We start from the raw sequence: 10,224 nt of genomic DNA, 5'->3' as shown, positions 1-10,224 counted from the left end.
TTTGGTTTATTATTCTGCTTTGATTGTCCCTAAACGAACATGAAAACAAAACCAACAGTTTTTGTCTTCCACAGATATCAAAAATATGTTCTGAGAATGTTTGGCTAACATAATTTCGAATGTGGTCTGAACGCTGGAAATGGCCTCAAGGCCACGCAGGGAATCAGGAGCGTGACATTGACGGCTCTGTAATTCTACCTGTGATTGACTTTATGATGGTTGGCGTGACACAACCAGTCGTTATGCTTTCAACCCATGCCAAAAGTTTCCTGGGAGAAAGTGTGGAGAAGGAGGAGGGCATTTGTTGACACCACTGGGAAGCGGTTCACCTCCCCAGCCTGCACTTTTAATGGCACTGAATTACAGGGCTGGCTGGAAGGCAACAACTGGCTTAAAACAGGCGATGTTGACAGGAATGACACGGCTACGCTCTGGGCTCCATTAGAGGACCTCTTAAAGACCCACACTCCTCCTCCCTGACCATTATCCCCTGACACCTCTTATTTTCATATTGACACATGGTTAAAGCCGTCAGGAAACGAGGCTTCCTGAGCGAGATGCTTGAGAGACGTGGCTTGTGCATTCACATTTAGTCATTTAGTGGATGCTTTTAATAATAACGATCATAATACGAGACCAAGACAAGCAGAAGGGCTTCATCCAACATGAGTAGAAAACAAAACAAGGACTGGGTGAAGATGTAGCTAAAAAATGAGGACATATTTCTTATATATAAATGGATTTGAATCAAAGGAACCAGGTTTTTAGTATAGTCTATCAGATTCAAAACATTTAGTGGATAAAGTAAAAAGAAAAGTTAAAATAATATTGTGAAAGCCAAACCATTTCTGAATGCACCTTCCAAAAACAAAATTATTTTTGAAAATCATTCATGCCGTCAAGCCCGACATGAAATAATAGTCAATAATAATACTTTTTTAATGGAAATGTTTAAACTTCAGACAAACTCTAAAAAAGAATCTATGGAGGAAAAAAATGCTCCAAACCGAGCAATAATATGCAGTTTACATGTGCATGCTGATATTTACATGGACACCAATGTAATTATGTATCCAATGCAATTTTTATAATCAAAACGTTTTAATCATATTGATAATTTAGAGGCCTTAGAAATTGCATATCAAATATGATACAGCAGGTGTTATAGAGTTAATATGCACACTTGTTGGTAAAGTGAGTGTTTAAAACACTGCAGTAGAAGGTAAATGTGATCATCTAGTCAGTCATTATGATCAAATAAAAACCCACTGTTAAAAATAAATCAGTTTAATTTATCGCCCTAATCAAATTTTCATTCTCACGCACAATAGTGAGAGTTTATAGTGTGTGTGTGTGTGTGTGTGTGTGTGTGTGTGTGTGTGTGTGTGTGTGTGTGTGTGTGTGTGTGTGTGTGTGTGTGTGTGTGTGTGTGTGTGTGTGTGTGTGTGTGTGTGTGTGTGTGTGTGTGTGCGTGTTAGTTCAGTGAAATAAAGTTAGTTATGAGCTCTCAGAAGAGCTGAGTCTTTAAAAGATCAGATTCATCACTGAAAAACACCAACTAAACAACGAAACTGCATGTCTACCAAAGAAAATTAAAAATTAAAAAGAATGCTGTTGTTTCAAATTAAAAAAAGAGCCATAAGGCCTGTTATCTCTGATCCATCCTCTGGATAAAGGAGTTATGAAACTAGAGCCATTGCATATATACAGATAAAAGACAAGTATTATAATAGGTTTAAGATTATTTATGACACTCTTTAATTTGTGAAATTATTTGGTCTGTGTATTTGCCTCTCTTATATGCTTTGGCTTTGGCTACATTCTCAATGACATCATGAACACTTTCTAAAAAAAAACAATTTGATTTTGGGCTAAAGCTAGAAACGTTGAGTCGAGTGACTGACAGCGGGATGAAGCCCACCGTCTCAGCCATAATTACAGCAGGAAAGATTCGTTTCTCTAAAGCAGAATCCCTCCTTCACAACAGCAGTGAATTCACACACTGCAGCAGCAACACACAGGAGATGCTTGGATTGCTCGTTTGCATGCTTGAAGGTAAAAAGCGTGTCATGTAAGATTTATTTCTATAGCGCTTTGTACAATAGATTAATTAAATCATTATAATAAATAAAATAAAATAATAATCAATGATGCAAAAACAAACGGTACGAGTACGACTCAATCAGCTCCCTAGGTGGTGAATCACTATATTGTACACTAGTAAGCACCCTGGCTCATTACACATTGGTACACTTTTGACTCTGGCGTCACTACTGGTATTTATGAGCGGTATTTATGAGCAACAGCAGAACTCATATTTTTATAACATTTTGTAATGCACATCATGATAAATACTTTGATTGTTACACATCCCTGTGATGTTTCAGCTATAAATCAGTACCTAATTGTTTGTTTTTAAAAAGATCTACCGTGTGTCATGGTGTCACTTTCACCTGTCACCTCTGTACTACAGTTCCCATCATCCTCCTTGGCTCCTACCTGCACACAGTCCATAATCACCCGCACCTGCCAGCAATCACCCTCATCTGCTCCACAAGCCTGCATCACACACACATTCGTTGTCTGGTCTCAGCTAGGACTCATCCAGGTTGTGGATATTCCTTACCTGAGAGACCTACGTCCGTGTTAATTTTCTTGTCTCCAATCTTGCCAGTTTCCAGTCCCCTGTTCTCCAACTCCCTGTAAGAGGAAAACTTCTCATTAGTTCAGTACTCAACTCTATACTGGTGTGTAGGGAACATGTGGTGCAATGGACCTGTGTTTATCATCATCATCGTCTTCCTGGTTGTTGTCGACCTGCATATACTTACCATTCACCTGTGTAGAATAAAGCATTCCTGACAGAAGACCAGAGGAAACACCTATTGCAGCACAAGCATACTTGTCCGCCCGATTGATCTGTTGTACTCCCTCACTCAAAATGGCCGTTCAGTAAAGAAGTAGGCTTAAAATTTTCCTGGAGCTGGATTCTAGTTTACCTGGATGATGATATGCTCATGTTTATTTTCCATAGGTGTTTGGACAAGCCTTTGCATTTTAGGAATCAGTGGGATGTGCAGTGGGATGTGTCACATTAAAGCAATATATTCTCTATGCTCAACTAGTCAGCAGGACCACTCCCGAAAGACCGCTCTTCCTGTGATCCCTGAGTTTGCTCCAGTCCAAGCCAAGTCCTCTCCAGCACCAACCCCAGCCAAATCAGAGTCTGGTCGAGTCCAAGCCAATCTAGAGTCTGCAACAGTTCAAACCAAAACAAAATCCGATTCAGTCCAAACCAGAAACCACTCCAGAGTTTACTCAGATCCATGAGTCTTTCCAGGAGTTCACTCCAGACCTAGAATCAGTTCGAGAATTTTCCCCAGAATAAGAGTTCGCTCCAGGGTCTACTCTACCTACACAGAGCTCACGAGTTCTGTCAAGACTCTGCACCCGAGTTCAGTCAAGACTCCACTCCCGAGTTCAGTCAAGACTCCGTTCCTGAGTTCAGTCAAGAGTCCGCTCTCGAGTTCAGTCAAGACTCCGCTCCCGAGTTCAGTCAAGACTCCGCTCCCGAGTTCAGTCAAGACTCCACTCCCGAGTTCAGTCAAGACTCCACTCCCGAGTTCAGTCAAGACTCTGCTCCCGAGTTCAGTCAAGACTTCGCTCACGAGTTCTGTCAAGACTCCGCTCCCGAGTTCAGTCAAGACTCTGCTCCCGAGTTCAGTCAAGACTCCGCTCCCGAGTTCAGTCAAGAGTCCGCTCCCGAGTTCAGTCAAGACTCCGCTCACGAGTTCTGTCAAGACTCTGCTCCCGAGTTCAGCCAAGACTCTGCTCCTGAGTTCAGTCAAGACTCCGCTCCTGAGTTCAGTCAAGACTCCGCTCCTGAGTTCAGTCAAGAGTCCGCTCTCGAGTTCAGTCAAGACTCCGCTCACGAGTTCTGTCAAGACTCTGCTCCTGAGTTCAGTCAAGACTCCGCTCACGAGTTCTGGGCTCAGTCACGAGCCTGCTCCAGCCCCAGAGCTCATTCCTGAGCTCACGAGTTCTGTCAAGACTCTGCTCCCGAGTTCAGTCAAGACTCCGCTCCTGAGTTCAGTCAAGACTCCGCTCCTGAGATCAGTCAAGACTCCGCTCCTGAGTTCAGTCAAGAATCCGCTCTCGAGTTCAGTCAAGACTCCGCTCACGAGTTCTGTCAAGACTCTGCTCCTGAGTTCAGTCAAGACTCCGATCCTGAGTTCAGTCAAGACTCCGCTCACGAGTTCTGTCAAGACGCTGCTCCTGAGTTCAGTCAAGACTCCGCTCCTGAGTTCAGTCAAGAGTCCGCTCTCGAGTTCAGTCAAGACTCCGCTCACGAGTTCTGTCAAGACTCTGCTCCCGAGTTCAGTCAAGACTCCGCTCCTCAGTTCAGTCAAGAGTCCGCTCTCGAGTTCAGTCAAGACTCAGCTCACGAGTTCTGTCAAGACTCTGCTCTTGAGTTCCGTCAAGACTCCGCTCCTGAGTTCAGTCAAGACTCCGCTCACAAGTTCTGTCAAGACTCTGCTCCTGAGTTCAGTCAAGACTCCGCTCCTGAGTTCAGTCAAGAGTCCGCCCTCGAGTTCAGTCAAGACTCCGCTCACGAGTTCTGTCAAGACTCTGCTCCTGAGTTCAGTCAAGACTCCGCTCATGAGTTCAGTCAAGACTCCGCTCACAAGTTCTGTCAAGACTCTGCTCCTGAGTTCAGTCAAGACTCCGCTCCTGAGTTCAGTCAAGAGTCCGCTCTCTAGTTCTGTCAAGACTCCGCTCACGAGTTCTGTCAAGACTCCGCTCTCGAGTTCAGTCAAGACTCCGCTCACGAGTTCTGTCAAGACTCCGCTCCTGAGTTCAGTCAAGAGTCCGCTCTCGAGTTCAGTCAAGACTCCTCTCACAAGTTCTGTCAAGACTCTGCTCCTGAGTTCAGTCAAGACTCCGCTCACGAGTTCTGTCAAGACTCTGCTCCTGAGTTCAGTCAAGACTCTGCTCCTGAGTTCAGTCAAGACTCTGCTCCTGAGTTCAGTCAAGAGTCCGCTCTCGAGTTCAGTCAAGACTCCGCTCACGAGTTCTGTCAAGACTCTGCTCCCGAGTTCAGTCAAGACTCTGCTCCCGAGTTCAGTCAAGACTCCGCTCCTGAGTTCAGTCAAGAGTCCGCTCTCGAGTTCAGTCAAGACTCCGCTCACGAGTTCAGTCAAGACTCCTCTCACAAGTTCTGTCAAGACTCTGCTCCTGAGTTCAGTCAAGACTCCGCTCACGAGTTCTGTCAAGACTCTGCTCCTGAGTTCAGTCAAGACTCCGCTCCTGAGTTCAGTCAAGAGTCCGCTCTCGAGTTCAGTCAAGACTCCGCTCACGAGTTCTGTCAAGACTCTGCTCCTGAGTTCAGTCAAGACTCCGCTCACGAGTTCTGGGCTCAGTCACGAGCCCTCTCCAGCCCCAGAGCTCATTCCTGATACCTCTCCAGCCCCAGAGCTCATTCCTGATACCTCTCTAGCACCAGAGCTCATTCCTGATACCTCTCCAGCCTCAGCGCTTGTCCTCTTCAGCCCAAGAGCTCGTTCCTGAGATCTCTCCAGCCCCAGAGCTCGTTCCCGAGACCCCTCCAGCCCCAGAGCTCGTCCTCTTTAGCCCCAGAGCTCGTTCACGATATCTCTCCAGCCCCAGAGCTTATTCCTGAGACCTCTCCAGCCCCAGAGCTCGTCCTCTTCAGCCCCAAGAGCTCGTCCCTGAGTCCGCTCTAGCCCCAGAACTCATCCTCTCCAGCCCCGAGAACTCGTTCCTGATATCTCTGCAGCCCTAGAGCTCGTTTCTGAGACCTCTCCAGCCCCAGAGCTCGTTCACGATATCTCTCCAGCCCCAGAGCTTATTCCTGAGACCTCTCCAGCCCCAGAGCTCGTCCTCTTCAGCCCCAAGAGCTCGTCCCTGAGTCCGCTCTAACCCCAGAACTCATCCTCTCCAGCCCCGAGAACTCGTTCCTGATATCTCTGCAGCCCTAGAGCTCGTTTCTGAGACCTCTCCAGCCCCAGAGCTCGTTCACGATATCTCTCCAGCCCCAGAGCTTATTCCTGAGACCTCTCCAGCCCCAGAGCTCGTCCTCTTCAGCCCCAAGAGCTCGTCCCTGAGTCCGCTCTAGCCCCAGAACTCATCCTCTCCAGCCCGAGAACTCGTTCCTGATATCTCTCCAGCCCTAGAGCTCGTTTCTGAGACCTCTCCAGCCCCAGAGCTCGTTCACGATATCTCTCCAGCCCCAGAGCTTATTCCTGAGACCTCTCCAGCCCCAGAGCTCGTCCTCTTCAGCCCCAAGAGCTCGTCCCTGAGTCCGCTCTAACCCCAGAACTCATCCTCTCCAGCCCCAAGAACTCGTTCCTGAGATCTCTCCAGCCCCAGAACCCAGCCAAGCCACAACCTTGCAGTTCTTCCCATAGAGAGGCTCCCCTGTCATGGCTGCGATAACCATTCCTAGCCCAGTGATTTAATCTCCAGACGGATCTCCGGAAGGTGATTTAATCTTACTTGGGATAATCGGATTTTACGATTGAGACATAATGCCCTGATCAGCGCCCTGAGTAGTGAACCAGGGAGTGGATTGAGACGTTCCCATTAAACTTCAGCTGTGAAGCAGCTCTACTCCGCTTGAGTCAGTTCAATGTTGATTCAGTTTAGTTCAAAACTGTGTGCACACTTGCAGGTAAACATCATGTATGAATTAGTACATTTGGTCTTTTCACCAGCAAAGATTGTTGCAAATGCATTAGTCCTGGAGGAATAAACAACACATAAATTCACCTGCGGCAGCTGAGAATTATGGGTAGAAGATTTGACAGCTCGTGATGTAACCAGGAAAGATTTTAGATTCTGAGCACTGATAATTTCGCACATCAAACTCCACACACACACACACACACACACACACACACACACACACACACACACACACACACACACACACACACACACACACACACACACACACACACATGACCTGAAGAGCGCAGTGTTTTGTGGTCATGCGTGATTGAGGTTTCTGCAGTTCTGAGCTCAGACGAGCAGCTCGTTAGAGGCTGTGATGGATGAGCTGCTGTCACTCATTAAATATTGCACTGTTAATGCTCTTTGTGTGTTTATTATCATCCACACAATTAGCACACGCCGGTCAGAGCGCTGGAGTATTTTTAGTCTGGGTTTGATTTCAACCAGAGATGACATGAAAAGAGACGTCCTAACAGATCTCGTCAACCGCTGCATTTCTATGTACAATCGGAAAAATAAATCATTCATCCCTAAATTTAGATGTGCTTCCCATTGTGTGGAAAAATTTACTTCTAGCCTTTGAAAGATAAAATGCAGGAACTATTTGTGGTCGAACGACAGGATATTTTTATACAGGGTCTGTTTATGATCCATACTCTCTTTCCTCTTTTTAACTTCTATGAAGAATTGGTATAAAAAATCCCCAAACGCGTACAAAAAATGAAAAAGCGGTCCAGGTGCATTTCTGTCTGGATGATGACATAATTTTCTGCAGAACTGCATTATAGACGCAATTAACTAATTTAATAAATTATTATCTTTACAACAGATATGAATAAACACTGAACTGACTTCAGCTGAACAACAGCATAATTGTCCTGTTATCACTGTAAAGCTGCTCTGAAACAATCGGTATTGTATGAAGTGCTGTATTAATAAAGCTGACTTGATTTGGCTGTATGAAATTTGCTGCGTTTATTAATCAAATTGCTTATTATAAATATATTCAATATTGAGTTCTGATAATGAAATGTAAATGAAGTCCTATAAATGATCAAAATAAAGCAGATATATCTATTTAAGTATGACAGAACAATTAGTTTTACAATTAGCTTCATATCTGGACATTGTCAACAGAAGTCCACCATTTTCACAGAGGTTTAATAAAAATTCAATTCAGATCACGATTAACTCAGTCTCTCAGAAGACATTAATGCATTATAAATACAGTACCATTCAAAAGTTTGGACTCAGTAAGATTTTTTTTTAAATTTATTAATACTTTTATTCATCAAGGATGCAGAAAATTGATCAAAAGTGACAGTAAAGACATTTATAATGTAACAAAATGTTCTGTTTTAATTAAATGCTGTTCTTTTGAACTTTCTATTCAAAGAATCCTGAAACCAAATGTATAATGATTTCCATAAAAATCTGAAACATTGATAATAATCATAAATGTTTCTTGAGCATCAGATCATCATATTATAGTGATTTCTGAAGGATCATGTGACACTGAAGACTGGAGTAATGATGATGAAAATTCAGCTTTGATCACAGGAATAAATTACGCTTTACTATATATTCACATAGAAAACAGATGACTTACATTATTATAATATTTCACTGTTTTTACTGTATTTTTTATCAAATAAATGCAGAGCAGAAGAGACTCTAATTGCAAACGTTTGACTGGCATTGATATAATAAATCGAGCATGTTCATATTTGTTCATAAGTGTTTCATGAAATACTTCACATCATGAGTTGCAAACGCTGGAGTTTAAAGCCGGTTCAGCGTTTTCCTCTGGTTCAGACTGTAAATCATGCAGTGATTGTGTTATTATTTTGTGAAATGCTGCTCACCGTTGCAATATTCTTTATTCTTTCAATATTCATCCTTTCCTTCTTCCACGACACCGGAGACGCTTCATGTGAAGGACCCGAGATATTTATAGTCACTCAGAAACAAGCGAGACAGGAATATAAAAGCATGTAAATAAACTGTATTTGGGACGGGCTGTCATGCTGAACGCTGGTGTGTTTCACTGGAGGAAGACACACGTTTATAAAGTGTGTCTGTGTTTAGTGCATACACCCTCATGAGTAAACACTGTTACTAACACTGTCTTTAACCAGCGGGAGTGAGGTCAGAGGTCAAGCACTGATCCACACACACACACACACACACACACACACACACACACACACACACACACACACACAGCTGATCAATGACGAAAACACTCAGCACATGCTCAACATCACACAAAGATTAAATCAAATGATTGATTTGAAAGGGAAATAATCTCTCACACTGGTTAGACACACTGTGCTTCTCTTAGAAATCATGTACAGCACTTCACAATTATGAAATGCAGAAATTCATATACATTTTTTTTGGCCTGCTGTTCTATTAAAAAAGATAATAAAAAAGAAACTCCACAGGGATTTTTTTTTCTGAATAATAAAAAACATGCATTTAGAATTTTTACAAAATTGAGAGTGAAAAGAGAAAAATTATAAACCTGCAATCAATATTAATTTCAACATTTACTACTATGTTATTAAAATAAAAGGTTGTATCAGTTAACATTAGTTAATGAACTGTGAACTAACATGAACAAACAATGAACAGCTGTAATTTTATTAACTAACATTAACAAAGATTAATAAATACTGTAATAAATGCATTTCTCATGATAGTTAATACATGAACTAATGAACCTTATTGTAAATTGTGACCAATAAAGGTTCTATTTTGGCATCGATGATGAATCTTTATAAAGAAAGAAAAGGTTCTCTAGATTTTTAAAATGTTCTTGATCTATGGTTCACTGAAATGGAAAATAACAATGGTTGTTCCCCCTTTTATTATGTTTAAGACTGCACCTTTTGAACAACACAACACACCGAGAGCATGGATGAACTCGTCAGTGTGCAGGAGCATCTGTGTGTGCCGGCCCTCTCTCTCTCTCTGTGTGTGTGTGTGTGTGTGTGTGTGTAATGAATAATGATAGGGCTGGTAAATGGCTAATGAATGAATCCAGTTTACATGTGAGTGATAGCGCTCTGGTCTGACTGCGTCCCGAGAGGCCTCGCGCTGGAGAGCGGCTGCCATCCTCCATACACACTTTAATTGGTCATTTGACATGAGGAACGTGACTGAACATCAGCTTAACCCCGCAGAACACCACACACACACACACACACACACACACACACACACACACACACACACACACACACACACACACACACACACACACACACACACACACACACACACACACACACACACGAGATGAAGAAGTCCAGCAAGCGCTCGAAGGAGACTAAACTCTCAACACATTCATCCACATCATTTTACAGAATTAATTCTGCAGAGTTTGTAGAAATGCTTCTGAAAATCCGCCGTATTTACACTGATGAACTTTTCCTCTCAGCGTTTACTCGTCCACATGACCAGAGT

This window comes from Siphateles boraxobius, unplaced genomic scaffold, assembly GCF_051911475.1.
Source record: "Siphateles boraxobius isolate OS27281-9 unplaced genomic scaffold, OSU_SipBor_1 22, whole genome shotgun sequence".
In the NCBI taxonomy this organism is placed as follows: Eukaryota; Metazoa; Chordata; class Actinopteri; order Cypriniformes; family Leuciscidae; genus Siphateles; species Siphateles boraxobius.
This window is presented reverse-complemented; position numbering follows the sequence as displayed.